This window comes from Helianthus annuus, chromosome 11, assembly GCF_002127325.2.
Source record: "Helianthus annuus cultivar XRQ/B chromosome 11, HanXRQr2.0-SUNRISE, whole genome shotgun sequence".
NCBI lineage: Eukaryota > Viridiplantae > Streptophyta > Magnoliopsida > Asterales > Asteraceae > Helianthus > Helianthus annuus.
Window position 1 is genome coordinate 113353702 of NC_035443.2, and position 17274 is coordinate 113370975.

Below are 17274 nucleotides of genomic sequence, written 5' to 3' on the forward strand. Positions count from 1 at the left end.
TAAAGATCGGGTGGTAATAATTATACCGGTGTAACTTATTATTTATTGTGAAGGCGTTCGTATTATTTTGGAATCGTTAACATTTGGTAATATTATTTTTGCCCTAAAAATAATATTTGTATAGTTCACAAAATAATCATAAAAATCTCACAAGTGTTGTTATGAAAATATATATACTAAATATATATATTTATCACGTTTTTATTTTGTGAAAATCCCACCTCCGACACTTAGTAATTTTGTAATAAAAATCGTGGCGAAATTTATATTTTGAAAACAAGTTAAAAATACATTTATAACACTTGTGGTGAAAATATTTCCAAGTGTTAGGTTTTTAGAAAAATTTCGCCGGAGTTTCCCCTGTAACTGGAGGTGGCCACGCTTTTAAGCGTATCATTTTCTTTTAAAATTCAAATCAACAATTTTTCTCATCCAACAATAACAATATCCAAACCACCAAACTAGTCAAAATAGTTACAAATCGCAAAAATACATGAACTTGTGGTTTGTCCAAAATACGTAGTGACTTCCCATTATTTTAGTGCATCTTTGTATAAATCAATCCGGTTTCCCGAAAGTCTTGTTTTTAAAGAAGTTACATCTTTACAACTTCTTGTCAACATTTACAAAAATAGTTCTTTTGTCAAAACTTTGTGTTACACAAGTGTTTACACACTTGTGTGCTTACAGAAATCACTTTTGTTTATGTAGAACCGGGTTTTAAAAGTATGATTTCTTTTGACGCTTGGTCCTTTGAAAATACCACTTGTAGATCCGTCGATCTACTAGTTTACAACACTATTTCATAAGAAAAATTGATTTTACACAAGTTCATGCTTAGTAAGTAGTAGCATTCATCATTTAACCCTTTTTATACTTAAACACATACTAAGTTATGTTGCATGAACATGACCAATCCGGGTTAGATGATGATCCGAACTACTGTTACCATAGATCGACACTAAATAATTACAACAAAACAAGTCTTACAATCTTTACACAACTACATAGCTTTTATCCAACATATTTAACATTTTTGTAAACTTTTAACATGTATTCTTGTAAGTTCATGAATTTTAACCGACAAAGTTCGTTTTAACCACTTTAGAATAGATCAAGAGGGCGTTTATAGTCACTTACTACTAGCTCGAGGCTAGGGAAAAAACTAGTTGGAAATCGCGTGGATAAAAGCAATGAGGTGAGGTCCTTCACAATCCGAATGCACCGAGCTTCCTTGTATGAGATCCTTATCCCTTGTGTGTGCTTGGAATAGCTTGATCAAGATTGAGAAGTGACGGTGGTGGTGCTATGGTGGTCGGCCGAGAATGAGCAAGAGAGGGAGAGAGAGATGTGAAGTTGAGTTGTGATGAAATGAACATGTTAGGCCAAAGCGTGAACTTATAGACAAACTCTCTCAAGTTTAACCAAAGGTTTTAGTGTCACCAAGATATTAAGCACACATGATTATTTTAATCACATAAAGGACAAGGGTGTCCCCCTAGGGGACGAGTTCGGTTGGGGGGGGGGTATCCGGTTAGATTCCAACTAGATAGTTAGGATGTAGGTTACTTAGTTAGGTGGTTAATCATTTCTAGTATGTTATGCATTATAGCGGGTGTTAGGGTATTCAGGGACCCTAACTGGCTCAGAAAAAGAAAAACAATGTTGATGGCAATATTTTTATGTTCCGAGTATAGTCTGGTTGTTCGGTTGGATAGTGATCCGTTAAAGTGCTTAACAAAGCTTTAAAGTGTCGTTATTACTATTTTTAGTGACACAACTTATTCCCGACACTTTGGAAAGTGTCTAGTAATATTTTTCTCATGTTTTGGCACTTTATTAGTTAGCTAAATGCTGAATTTTTATTTAAAGTGCTGAATTTTGTACTTAAAGTACGTTTTAGGCACATCCGGTCACTATAACTTATACCTAGTGACGCAGTTCTACCACCTCTTATCCCGACACTCTCTACTAGTGTAGCAAACTATCTCTGGCTCATACAGGCCTTAGAGGCAGTGCCTGCCTAGTGCTGGCTATAACAACATGTTTACTGGGTTATCCGTTCATAGTGCTACTGTGCTTTTGTGCATCAAGGTTGTCACTAGAGTTCTGTATGTAAATAATGAGTGACAGCAATTAATGTATGATGCAAGTATGTACATGTATCAGTATTCAAGTAGCAGTTTGTCCACAATTTCAAGCAAGCACAGAAATTAAGCAGTAATTAAATATTAATTAATTCGTACGGATACCTGATTTGGTGAGGGTTGTCACATTGCACTCATTTCAAACTCAGCTTTCATGAGTTACCTAAACTCTTCACACATTTTATTACATGTGCTTCCAAAAATGATGTCATCCACATAAATCTGGAGAATCATCAAGTCTTTCCCTCTCCATTTTAAAAACAATGTTTTATCTATTTTACCTCTTATGAAACCAATGGAAAGTAAAAAGGTGGAAATAGTTTCATACCAGGCTCTTGGTGCTTGTTTCAGGCCATACAAAGCTTTATTTAGCTTGTAGACATGATTTGGATTAAATGGATCCTCAAAACTTGGAGGTTGACAAACATAAACCTCTTCTTGAATCTTACCATAGAGGAATGCACATTTGATATCCATTTGATACACCTTGATGTTGTGGTTGACAGCAAAGGCCAGGAGTAGTCTGATAGCTTCTAATCTTGCTACAGGGGCAAATGTTTCATCATAGTCAATGCCCTCTTCCTATCTGAACCCTTGAACCACAAGCCTAGCTTTATTCTTGACAACAATACCCCTTTCATCAGTTTTATTTTTGAAGACCCACTTTGTGCCAATAGGACTCACACCCTCTGGCAGTGGTACAAGCTCCCAAACTTGTTGTCTTCTAAACTGTTGGAGCTCCTCTTGCATGGCTTCTACCCAGCTATTGTTTTTTAATGCCTCTTGGTACTTGATTGGCTGATGGAGAGATAGGAAACCAATAAAAAGATAGATGTTTTGGGATTGATTTCTTGTGAGCACCCCTTCACTGATGTTGCCAATGATTTGGTCAGGTGGATGAGACTTCAAGAAGATAAGATCTCCTTTGTATGGAACAATGGCATTTAATGGTGAGGGCTGCAGATGTGAATTATCTGAGCTAACCACTGCTGGTGACTTTGATGATCCAGCAGTGGCTTCAAATGGAGGTGGAATAGGAGGAAGTGGTGTGGACACATGCTGACTTTTATCCACTATTTGGGGACTTTTATCAACAGTGTTTGATGATGTGGAAGCAGGGGTTAATGGGCTACTTTGGTCAACAACTATTGAGGTAGCAGTGGCTAAGCTTTGACAGCTGTTTTGAACATCTGCTGTTCTACCATTTGATGCAGACTTTTGTTGTGGAATGATGACCTCATATCCATAGTCTGATAGAGAACTTTGTGATGGACCTGCACTGTTAGACTTGACAGCAGTATTTTCAAAAGTGAATTTATCAAGATCAAACAATTCTGTAGCGTTTGCTGGGATTTTCATTGATGAAAGTTTATTGAACTTTACATTCAAAGTCTCTTCCACTGTCTTAGTCCTTGTATTAAAACTTTGTAGGCCTTAGCAGCGGTTGACTATCCCAGATGATAACCATAATCAATTTTGGCTGCAAACTTTGAGATAGAATCTTTTAAGTTTAAAATGAAGCATGGGCAGCCAAAAACTTTGAAATATGAAATCAATGGCTTTATTTTATACAGCAGTTCATAGGCAGTCTTTTGATGTCTAGGGTTGATTAAAACTCTGTTCTGGACATAGCAAGCAGTGTTTACTGCCTTTGCCCAGAAAGTTAATGGCAAACCTGAATCTGCAAGCAAGGTTCTGGCAGCCTCAATCAAAGTCCTGTTCTTTCTCTCAACAACCCCATTTTGGTCTGGTGTTCTTGGAATGCTGTACTGCCTTACAATTCCTTTTGACACACAGAAATCATCTAACTCCTTATTTCTGAACTCTGTGCCATTGTCACTCCTAAATATTTTTACTGGAAGATCAAACTGCTTTTCAACCTGTGTAACAAAGTCTTGCAGAATGCCTGCAGTCTCATCTTTAGAATGTAAAAAGTAAGTCCATGTAAACCTAGAAAAGTCATCAACAATAACCAAACAATATCTTTTCTTCCTAAGACTCATGACTTTAACTGGGCCAAACAAATCCATGTGAATCATTTGCAAACCCTTGGTTGTTTTGGACTCCTCAATTGTTTTGTATGAGCTTTTATGTTGTTTTCCTTTTAGGCAGGAAACACAATGCTCAGGACAGGTGAACAGTTTTTGAGGTAAACCTCTTACTAACCCCTGTTTGGATATAGCAGTGATTGTCTTGAGATTTGTGTGTCCCAATCTCCTGTGCCATAATTCTGTCTCTTTGTTAGAGGCAGCTGAGAACAGACAGGCATTAGTCCTGGGGCTCTCTTTTGACATATCAACTACATAAACATTGTCACTTCTTTGAGCAACAAGTTGGGTTTTTCCATTTTTATTATTTCTTCAATCTGTTTAACCATTTCTGGTCCAACAATCCTATAACAATCCTTTGTGAAGAATGAGCCATAGCCCTTATCACTCATTTGAGAGACACTCAGGAGGTTGAAGTTTAGATTGTCTATTAGATTGATATTTTCAAATTTGACATTACCAGACTGTACTGTACCAGACCCCAGAACCTTCCCTTTACTATTATTACCAAAGGATATATCACCCCCTCCATGGATTTTGAAATCTTTGAGTAGGGCTTTACATCCTTTCATGTGCCTGGAGCCTCCACTATCTACATACCAAAGGCTATCTAAGCATGCAAAAGCTCCCTGCACATGAAGTAAAAGGATTAGTTCATTAGGGTCTCCAAAGCCAATAAGGCTTTGGATGGGGTCTCAACAGTGTCTGTGTTTTGTTCAGGTGGATGGACAGTGGTTAGCTCAGGGGTTTGGACAGTTTTGGTACTGTTTTTCTCTAACCACTACTGGGGGTTTTGCCCAATGATCTGCTGGTACCCAAAAGGATGTCTGTTCACTCTTGGTTTAGAAGGCTTTTTGTAAACCTCATAAACATGTGGGATCCTTTGGTATGGTGGTTGACCTTTACCTCTTCGGTATTGGTTGGCAGTGGGTGCATTAGTTACCTGAACATCTCTTTTAACAGAGGTTTGGTTCAGCTGTTTTGTAACAGCTGTTTGAACTGGCATAAACAGTGGTTGATTCTTGGTGAATTTGACAGATTATGTTGATGAACTCAAGGATGTTTTTGCAGTGTACTCATTCTTTTTTACATCAAAGGATTTGAGATACACACATTCCTGAGTTTTGCGGTTTGATTTACCACAGATGGTGCAACTCTCAGTAGATACAATAACACTTGTTTTGTTGATATCATATGCTTTTAGATGAAAACAGTCTTTTGTTAGATGATTCTTCTTTTCACAGAAATCACAAAACAGGTTTTTAACTTTTCTCTTCTTTTCTTCTTCTCAGGCTCCTTAGCAACAGAGTTTTGAACCACTATTGGGATGTCTTTAAGAGGAATGACCTTTGCTTTAGGAGCTTTTACACCATCAGTGGTTCTGAAGTCCATTGGTTTAAGATTTTCAAGAATGTCACACTCATCAGACCATGTGGGTTTAAAATGGTATTTCTCAATTTTCTCAAAGGTTGAGGATCCCACAGATCTTTCCATAGTGATTTTGTTACCAAGTTTGTCAATTATCTTAACTTCTTGGCCATTCTTGTTGGTGGGAATGATTTCAACAGTGGATTGAACATTATCATTTAAAGCATTGTTTTCAGTTTCATCATGTTTTCTAAAGCCAATTCCAAATTTTACATTGATTTTGATCTGTTTTTCAAGCATGACCTCATAACCTTTGCAAGATTCCACCCATTTTTCACAAGTGATTTGGGTGGATTCCAACTCTTTTTTGCAAACTTGGTATTTTTCTACCATTGTTTGAAGTTGGTTCTTGGTTATGCTCTGCTCATCTTTGAGACTGCAGATTTCTTTATCCTTTTCAGCCAATTTGTTTTTAAGTTCATTTAAAGACTTCTCAAATTTGACCTAATCATTCAACACTCTATCCCTAAGGTTTTCATTAACTTCTTTAATGTTAGCAAATGCTATGATGAATTTGCCTGAACACAGATTTTCAAGAACCTGAGATGATACCTTAGCTGCAGCCATCATGGCATAATCACAAGTATGCTCTTTCTCATCAGTCACCTTCTCTTCCTTCTCACCATGTTTCTTCTCTTCTTCTTCAGACCAGGGGTCAGACAGTGGTTCAATCAGGGGTTCTGAATTTTCTCCCAGCAGTATTTCATCAGCAATAGCAGTAACCACTGCTTCACCAACTTCATCCACTGTTTCAGCACTTGTCTGCCCTTTTTCAGCATCCAGCTCTTCTGGTATTGACTCTAATGCCATAAGACAAAATTCATCATTAGGAGCATCATTAGTAGCATAAAGTGAAAAATTTTCATCACCTAGCTCATCAGGTAAGCTGCTCTAGTCAACAAAGCCTTGGGTGAAAAAGCTTTGCTGATCTGGTTGAACCACTGCTGGTGGTGCAGCTTGTTGTGGTGCAACTGGTTGCACTTGAACCTGAGGTACAGGAGCTTGGACATACTGAATTTGAGGGACAATGGTTTGAACATAACGCACAGGAACAGGGTTCGCATAATGAGCAGTGTTTACATGGGCAGCAGGGGTATAATGGGAATAGTGCAAAGTACTTTGGTTTTGTGGTCTAGGGTTTGAGCTGGTGTAGGATCGTTGCTTGACCCGACTGAGTCGATCAGAAGAGCATTATATCCGGTTCAAAAGCGGAATCAGTGAAACAGACGTGGAAACAGCTTGATACTATTATATCTGTCACTTATATTGATTATAACACTGTTTACAACCTGAACAGATTTTGGCAGCACTTCGTTACAAATCCGGAAGTCGCGTTGCCAAATGAAATGACAAGTATACTATATATATGTATGGGATTCCGCTCCAAATGACAAGGGAACACTTTCGGGCGGAATCAGAAGTTTCTGATTTCGCTCGAAATGGCCTCTTGCATTTTCGAGCGGAATCAACACTTTAACCACTAAACTTTGATTCTCAAACCTCGTGCACTGGAAATCCTAACCTATCCTATTACATGATACAAGACGAAGTCAATAGACGTAATGCACTAACAGACTCCCCCTCGGATATTGACGTAGTCTTCAGTGTCTAATCGTTAACATGACACATCTTCAGTCTTGATCATTCTGCCTTCTCATTCAAGTTGTAACATTATAAGCATCCATTAATCTTTCTCTTCTTCCATCAGCTTCAGGCTCCCCTTTCGTCAAGCTTCCGTGCTTTGGGATCGACACCTAGCTTTTCTTCCACAAGCTCCTCCTAGCTTCAAGCTTGTCTTCAGACTCCCCCTTAGTCTCTGCTCTCGGGATCGTAGTCTGGACTCTTACCTGCAATCACTCATACAACTATAAGTAACAACATTTTAAACTTCCAAATATCGTAATTTGGCTCTTTCAAACCTTCTATATCACTCTCCCTACCAACAAACTAAATGATTTAGCAATATTAATAATCCAAAATCCTCACAGTTAATCATCCAAGTCCAAACTAATGACCTTGGAGATATCCCAAACTGTTTTTGATTTTTGATAAAGAATTTCAAGTTTCAAATTAATGAACTTGTTTTATTTTCAGAAACACAATCAGCTTACTCAGATTTTGAAACTCAGTATTTCAGACATCGGTTGTCAAAAATAAACCAAAATCAAAAATCTTTTCGTATTTTTCTGAAAATATAAAGCAGTAAAGAAAATATGTACAAACATATTTACAGACAATATTTTTGTTTGAGTATGCGTTAGAGGATCATACCAGTTTTTGACAAGTCACAAGTACCGATGAGCTTAGTTACACATTAAGAATTAAACAATTCACTTAGATTGTCGATATACTGATCCACTTAAATTTTCACACAAATTTCAACTGATTCAGGATACCAATTAGATGTTTTAAGACTTAAACTTATTCATGTGTCCCACCTCTTGAATATACTCCCGTATCCAGATCCCAATATTCAGTCTTACAGGTGAGTATACGACAGATGATATCTGTAAGGGGTTAGATGCGAAACCGTGAGAGCTCAGGTCAGAACTTCCGTTCAGCAGAGAGATGACGGTTCGACTTTAGGTGTGTCCCCTTTAGAGGATCTTTGTTACAACAGCAATGATTATCAATTTTATTGTTTCATCAATTTGCTTAGGGCGATGCTATGTTTCAAGCAATGCGGAAAGTATTATTCGGGGACTATGTCAGAACTTCCATTCAGCAGAAGTCCCGGAATAATACCCCAGATATCACTGAGTATAAAGACCTAGTATTTCAGAAAGAGGGACCTTTCAAACGAGATTTCAGGGGTTACCTATATATCCAAGTAGTGTTCCCCACGAAATAAGTAAAATTCAAACTTGCTTAGGTTTATATCCCGAAAAAGTTTACTAAATGTATAAAAACCTATCAGCATATCATCAGTGAGACTGTTTAGCGTTATTTAATCATTACATTTCTTTAGCATACTGTAACTGTCTACTGATGTACTATCATTTCCTCTTTTTACACAAAAACTCAATTTTCGAATTTTATCATGTTTTTGACTTTTTCAAATTTTCTAATGTTTTTGGATTTTCTGACAATTTTTCTCCCCCTAAAATGCAAAATCATTAAAAGAAAATTTGAAAAACTGATACTGATAGCTTTGTCTCGCCATCCATTTTCTGCTTAATGTGCTCTGTTTTGCAGAAAATCTAATATAAAGTACCCCCATGATTTACAACCCATTGATTTTTGACAGTTTGGAAACCATTTTTCAATCTTGTGAAAGTAATCATGTTTGTTCCGCCGTGAGGGTTTCAGCATATTCAATCAACACATATTTTTTTTTTAATTTTCTATTTTTGACAAAAATTAAAAACAAACATATTTTTGGTTTTTCAATTTTTTTTAACAAACTACAAACATATTTTTGATTTTTCAAATTTTTAACAAACTAAAAACATATTTTTGGTTTTTAATTTTTCTAATTTTTAGGGTTTTGAAAATATTGTTTATTTATTTACAGAAAGAAAATAAACTCTCTGTTCAACCAAACCAGGGTCCAGCAACAACCTCCTATTCTTGTTGTGCCAGGCTGCTCCAACCTCTAATCTCACAATCTTTGTTTTTGTTGAGCACCTGCACATACAACTAACTCAATTACTTGAACAATTTAGCCCAGGTCTATTGGACCTTAGGCATTTCAACACAATAATTTTCATTTAATGCTGGAAATTCTTTGTCATCATTCACAATGACTTTTTCAACTTTGACTTCAACTTTCTCATCTTTTACCGAAGTCACTTGTTTTTTAACACTCCATGTCTGACCTTTTGGAGTACCCCTTTTGTAAAAATGTTTCTCTTTTTGATCACTTTGATTTTGAACAACAACTTTTGGTTTCCAAAACTCTTGGGGTTTTGTCATATCAACTGAGGTTTTCCAACTTTGTGTTGTTCTGAATTTGGGTGCGTGAGAATTCCAGGTCTGTCTTGAATCGAACCTGTTCGGGTTTGATTTCCAATTTTGATTTGAAGCAAACTTGTTTGTTGTATTGTACCTCCAAGTTTGTTTCGAATCAAATATGGTTGACCTTTGTTTCACATTCTCAGATTTTTGTTTCTCAACATTTTCAGATTTCTTTTTGTCAACATCCACAGATTTCAGATTTGGACACTTTTGTGCAAGATGTACTTTTTGATCACATTTGAAACATGTTCTCTTGGACACATCTTTGACCTGTGGTTGTTGCTTTTTCTTTTGAGCGTGAAACTCATCATTAGACTATCTCAATTTGAGTTCTTTTTCTTCTGCTAAACTGTTTCCGTGAATGAAATTCATTTTTGCCTGATAATTTGGCATTTCATTTTTCTTCCAATTTTGTTTCTTCTTATAACCCAACCCAGCCTTCATGTTTTTCTTCTTGAAACCAGGTTTGTTATACGAACCTTTACGACTCTTACCAACAAACTTTGAAATCTCAGACTTCTCAATCTCAACCATTTTGAAAACTTTATCAACCTTTTCTGAAATCACATTCTGAATCGGAAATACAACATCTAAGAACAATTTGTCTGATCCAATCATGGTATACACCAATCCTTTTGAATCATCATTCAAATTTTTCTCGGATTTTGTGTTTTTCAGATATCCATCATGAAGATTTCCTTCATTTTCATCCCGTGATTCAGATTTACCTGTATCAACCGACTCTTCTTTCAACACACTTTCAACGACTTTACCTACCACCTCTGAATCATGAGAATCATCAGATTTGGAATAGGTTATGTCAATGTTGTCTGGCAATTGATCTACCATGTTGAAAGCTTTTTCGACCTTTTCCTCATCATAAAATGCAAACTTTTCCTGTGGTGGAACTTGATGAAACTCTGAGCCAATCCCTTTCTTGTTTTGCTCAGACTCACCATCTCCCAGTTTTATATTGAAAATTCTTTCAAGCGCATATGATGACACGTGATAACTTTTTAACTTGTTGTTATCCTGTTCTAAATCAGCAATCTGTCGCTTTAGCTTAGCAACATCCTCAACATAGGAATTAACAACATCTTGTTTTATAGAATACATTCGTTTAAGCTCTTTAGTTGTTTCAGAAAGATAATTCATTCTTGATTGAGCATATTTCATTTCATCTTTCACTTTCTCATATGACTCTTTTGTAATGTGATATGCTAATTTCATTGAGTCATATTCCTTTTTCATTTCTTGACAAGCAATTTCTTTTTGAGAACACTCTTCTGTCGTTTTAGAAACATTTTCTTTCAAAACTTCATTTTCTTTTTCTATCTTTTTACATTTTTCGGAAAGTTTTTCATCATTTTCTTTAAAAACTTTTTCTTTTTCTAGCATTTCTTTGCATTTTTCTTTAAAAATGTTTTCAATTTTAGTGAATTCAAGATCTCTTGTTTTGAATTGCTCATCTTTTTCAGTACAAGCTCTGCACGGTTCCATGCATTTCTTGCACTGATCAATCGTTTTTAAGATTTCAGAATTAGAATGTACCTCAGTGATTGGCACTTCGGTGTTTGACGCAGTTGCCTCAGTTTGCTTTTGATCAGCATCATCTTGCTTTTCTTCAATACTAACTTTATCACCAACATCACCAGCTACCAAATTCTCATTCTTTACTTCTTCTTCTTCTTTCTTCACATCTTCTCCAATATGCTGTTCTTCAGTAAGAGCTTCTTTCACAACTTCAACTTCTTCACTTTTGATTTCCTTCACAACCTCAACTTTAACAGCTTCAGCTTTTACTTCTTCAGCAACTTTCTTCAAGTTGTTCACCATTTCTTCAACATTCTTCTTCATTCTCTCTTCATCCCTTTTTCTCAGACACGATGTCATGGCATATCTGATCTCCTTTTCATGCCTTTTAGCATATGTGTCATCATTCATCACATTTCTATAGTATTCGGCTCTTAATGGAATTATGAGAAGAACATCGTCAAAGATTATGTCTTTCTTTGGAACAACCGGTTCTCCTTCTCTGTTGAAGTAATACTCTCTCTTCTTATCCCATCTTCTGTTGCTGAAAGCACTCTCATACTCTTCCTGCATGTCATCCATTCTGTTGTAAACAACATTTCTTTCTCGATAAGTTTTCTCACTCAAAATCTCTTCTCGAGTTTTCTCCTTTATCTCAACTTTATCTTTTTCTTCATTGTTTTCTTCATGGATTTCTGCAACAAAAACAAACTTTCTTTCCTCTGTCATAGCTCTACCATGAGTTGTTTTTCGAACATTTTCCAAACGATCTTCTTCTGGACAAATTTCGGACCAATCAAAACCTTCATCATCTTGAATTACAAAACAAGCTCTTGATTTTTCTCTTGGTTTATCTTCAATCATCTTTGGCTCTTCTCTGCTTCGGTGGTAGATTGCTTTTCGGTAATAATCATCATTGAATGGATGTTCATTTCCACCAACTGCAGAATTAGTGCATTCTCTCTTGAAATGACCTTTCTGCTTATATTTGAAGCAGGTCACTTTGGATTTGTCAAATCCACGCTTTGTTGAAGCTCCTCCAAGAGATTGTTTCCTAGTAATCTCCATATACCTCTACGCTCTTCGGATGCAACTTGCTAAACACCAACGGATGTCAATGAGCTCCATCTCTTCTGGAGCAATCTGGTCGTAGTCTTCTTTGGTCAATTCGGAGTTTCCAATTTTGCCAGCTACAAGACCTTCATATGATTCCAGAACAGATGCAAGAAAACTCATTTGCTGCTTAGCTGCATTAATGCTCATTGCAGGAGAATTCTTCAGTTTGAGAGAAATGTTGCACAATATCTCCTCTGCATCTTCAGAACTAGCTTTTGAAGCCGATGAATGATAACCCGGATCATAACTTGATGAGCTCTTCTCGGGTTCTTTTGTTCTCTCACCACTGAATGCTGTCTTAGGTGAACTCAGAACTTTCTCTGAAGGTAAACGTCCTTTGTAGTACAAGCCAACATTTTGTTGATGTGAAGAACTGCTCATCTTGTTCTGTTTCTGCAACTCAAGCTCATGAGTTTCAATCTTTTCAAACAATTTATCAAGAGAGATTGTTTCATTCAAAGCATCATTTTTCAAAATAAAAACAAATGTTTGCCACTGATCAGCTCGTGGTAATGCTTCAATCATTTTGTCTATAAGTTCCTCTCTTGTTTTTACTATCTCAAATCTCTCAAGTTCAATTTTAAGATGACAAAATCTCTCTATCATTTGCCTCACCGACTCTCCTTTTAAACTATCAAATAAATCAAATTCTTTTTTAAGCAATGCAACTTTATTCTTTCTAATCTGTTTACCCCCATCAGCTTTAACTCGTAAAGCTTCCCAGACTGATTTTGACGACCCATCATGATTTAGCAATGCAAATATATCATTTCTGATTGCCGATTGGATCAACGCAATCATTCTCTGTTCGGCGGCAAATTCAGATTTATCCTCTCTGGTTAGTTTCTTGAATGGAAGTTCTTTGCCTTTATCATTTTTTGGTCGTTCGTATCCAAACTCTAAATAGAACCAGCTTTCATGAGCATACGCTTTTGCCCAATTAAGAAACTGTTCTTTCCACCATGTATAATCCTCAATGCTTTCCAGAGTTGGTGGCTTTGAGTGTGTTCCGTAAAAGTTATCATGCTTGATGTTCTCATTGATCGCCTTCATGATGGTCTTTGGTGTGACATTTGTAATCTCGGATAATTCGGATGTGAACGCGTTGAAAAACGTGTTGTAGAATTCTTCAGCCATGATGTAAATTGCAAATAACCTGAACAGATTATCAAAGGAACACAATCAGTACAATCAATATCAAATAAACTGTAACAGACTGACACTCGATGAACGTGAAATGATCTCGACACGAAATTTCACTTTTGGAGCGAAATAGGAAATTCGAGCAAAATCACTTTTGGAGCGGAATCACAGTTTGATTCTTTGGAGCGAAATCAGAACCATACACCTCAAGCGAAATCACTTGAATGACACTTTGGAGCGAAATCAGTGTTTGCTTTTCGAGCGGAATTAGAACTTGATGTTTCGGAGTGAAATCAGGTTAATTCTCGAGCGGAATCAGATATCAATCCGTTGGAGCGAAATCAGATGATTGACAATTCGAGCGAAATCTGATCTGAATTTCGAGCGGAATCACTGTTTCGAGCGGAATCTAGTGCTAAATTCAGGCGGAATTAAAAGTGTTCGTTCGAGCGGAATCAAGTTTTTGTCCAATTTATGTCATTTTAGTCCGTATTTTGATCCCAAACTTTCAAGGCTTTGTTATTATACAATTATGCACATTCGGTGAAAGTTTCATTCCATTTTGACCGTAGGAAGTTGTCCAGATTGAAAAAGAAAGTGTAGAAGTCATAATAAAGATGATATCAAGCTAAACTCTTCTTCCTGAGCTCTGATACCACTAGTAGGATCATTGTTTGACCCGACTGAGTTGATCAGAAGAGCTTTATATCCGGTTCAAAGGCGGAATCAGTGAAACGGACGTGGAAACAGTCTGATACTATTATATCTGTCACTTATATTAATTATAACACTGTTTACAACCTGAACAGATTTTGGCAATCGTTACAAATCCGGAAGTCGCGTTGCCAAATGAAATGACAAGTGTACTATATATATGTGTGGGATTCCGCTCCAAATGACAAGGGAACACTTTCCGACGGAATCAGAAGTTTCTGATTTCGCTCGAAATGGCCTATTGCATTTTCGAGCGGAATCAACACTTTAACCACTAAACTTTGATTCTCGAACCTCGTGCCCTGGAAATCCTAACCTATCCTATTACATGATACAAGACGAAGTCAATAGACGTAATGCACTAACAGCTGGGATGAGTAACAATTGGACCAGTGGTTTGACTCCTACATTCCCTAGCAAAATGACATAGCCTATTGCACTTATAGCACTTTATCTTTGACTTATCCAACCCCACTTTTAAATTCCCATGTAACCCTGAGAATTTTCTCCCTGTCCTTTTATAAAATTTGCTTGTTCTTACACTAAGCAAAGCCAATTGATGCAAAATGTCCATTTCTTCAAGATCAGTTGGATCAAAATGTTGTAAGTCATTGACTTCAAAGCACAGATTATCAGAGTTTTGGCTTTCTCCATTTGCTGTGAAAGCAAAGTTGGATGAGTGAGGATCAGAGTTGAAATTACCACCAGCAGTTATGTCAATAAAATGATCATAACTCTGATCCTTACTGCTGCCAGACTCTTCTTGACCCAACAGAGCTGTGTTGCCAAATGAATAGTCATCTGCAACTTTACCAGACTCTTGCAACTTCTTTTTCTGGTTCAACTCCCTTTCATAGGTCAGGAGTCTACCATGAAGTGGGTCAGTGTCAGATCTTTGAACTCAATAGAGTTTCTGGTCACAAAAGCAATTGTATCCCATTTTTCAGGCAGTGATCTAAGAAACCTTGCTATTTTGTGTAGATTTAGCAAATTCAACTTTAACAAGTCTTAGCTCACTAATGAGACAACTGAATCGCTCAAACTGTTGGGTTAATGATTCACCCTTGATGTGACAAAAGGTTTCATACTGCTGATTCAGAATTTCCCTGTTATTTTCAATTACTTCTTCAGTTCCCCCAAATTGTTCCTTAAGTGCATCACACAATTCCTTGGCACTGTTACAGTGTAAGTGCCCAGCATAAATTTCATTGGGAAGAGCAGATGCAATGATGCTAAATGCTTTGGCATCCAGTTCGAATTTTTGAAAATTAGTTTCAGTATAGTTTTCAGGTTTCTTAGGTTCGAACTTCTTTGAATCCTCAGCACTCGGCACCATTGGAACATGTGGTCCAAAGACAACCGATCTCCAACATTCGGTATTCTGTTGAGCAAGGATGTGACCCATCCTTCTCTCCCATATGTTGTATTCATTACGTTTCAACATGGGTGGTTTGAAAAGTGAACCATCATCTTGTGATTGTGACGTCATCCTGGTTGTTTTACAGGCACTGATTAATCAACTTTGATCGTGATTAAACCTTACTCTGTTTTCAACAAAACGAACAACTATCAGTATCAACGATTGTGAGCTGAACTATTTACGTCAAAATGATTGTTAGATAAAATTTGACTGTCCGAGCTCTGATACCAATTGTTAGGATCTGAGTTTCTTTTTTATTGTGTTTTTATTTAGAAATTAATGAAGATGAACAAGTAATTGCAGCGGAAATACAATGGAAATAAACTTTGCACACAATCAAACAGGAGAAATGCTTTTAACATACATGTTTGAACATTGAACCAAATGATTAAATTTATTCCAATCACTGATTACAACTTTGCATGCATGTAACAAACTCCCCCTCAGCCTGAACTCACAGTATTTGCTCGTACAGGAAGACAAGTGGTGAAAGAGCTAATACAACAATACAAGGTACTGTTCTATTTATAGGCACGAGCAAACCACTGAAGCATCTTGGCTGACGTCACCATGAAAGTGACATCTAACCTCCTAACAAACTGAAACTACTGATCTAATACAAGCACTGTTTAGCTAACTACTGATTACAATACTTTACAAAAGGAAAGACTAAACTACTGCTTTATCCTTCCACTGTTGTGACTCCAGCAGTACTTGGTTTCTTCAGCAGTGCTTGACCCATAACAGTAGATTGATCATCATGGCTTTAGTCTTCATCAGTCTTTATACTTGATCAGCAGTTGTTGGAAAGGATCAGTGGATGAAAGTCATCAGATGTTAGAACCACTTTCAAGGGGAGAGAATGAAATACAAACATCTGCTTATTTTGGATCCACTGCTCTGATCCGGTTTTGGCTTTAATCAACTGTTCCTTTGGTAGGGTTCAATCCCAACAATAATTATACAATAAATTAGTTTTAAATCTTTATTTCTATCATTGAGTTTCAGTTACACTTTTAATTTTGTTAGTTTTTCTTAAATTGCATAATTATCTTCTCCATCTCTCTTAATTCAAAATAATTTTATTTTTCCATTTCTCTGTACGTTCATGTCGTTCAGCAGGCCCTTAATAAGGGATAATGAATTATTCACACAAGGCTAAGAAGTATTATTTTTTTTAATAAATGAATTCATATGTTTGTGTTATTTATTCTTTTTTTAATTGCATATTCATGCAAGAATGAATTATTTACACAACTTTTGATTACATTTTTTTATTTTTGGATTAAATATTACAAAAAAAAAGTTATAATTGCATGTCCATGATTATTCTTCATGTACTCATCATGAATCTTGTGTGATAATGTACACTTGTTCTGAACATAGGTGTGATAATGTACACGTGTTAAGAATATGACTTGTGAATGTACATATATGTATATATGTGTTGAGGCTGTTATGTACACATATGTACAATGCCGAACAATCATCTCAGATACTTGCTATACACATGTGTACCATGTTGAACAACCATATCATTAAGTTCTCTTTTAGAATTATAGTATGAATGTACATATGTGCACATTACAAATTGGATATGTACACTTAAAGAAGATGATCAGATGGAACAATATTTGTTAATGTACATACGTTTTTGAATGATGATTACGTATAATACATATATGTACATTCACTTCTACAGTATTTTTAATCATGTTCTAGATGGAACAATATATTATATAATGGTTATATTTTTTAGAATTAAAAA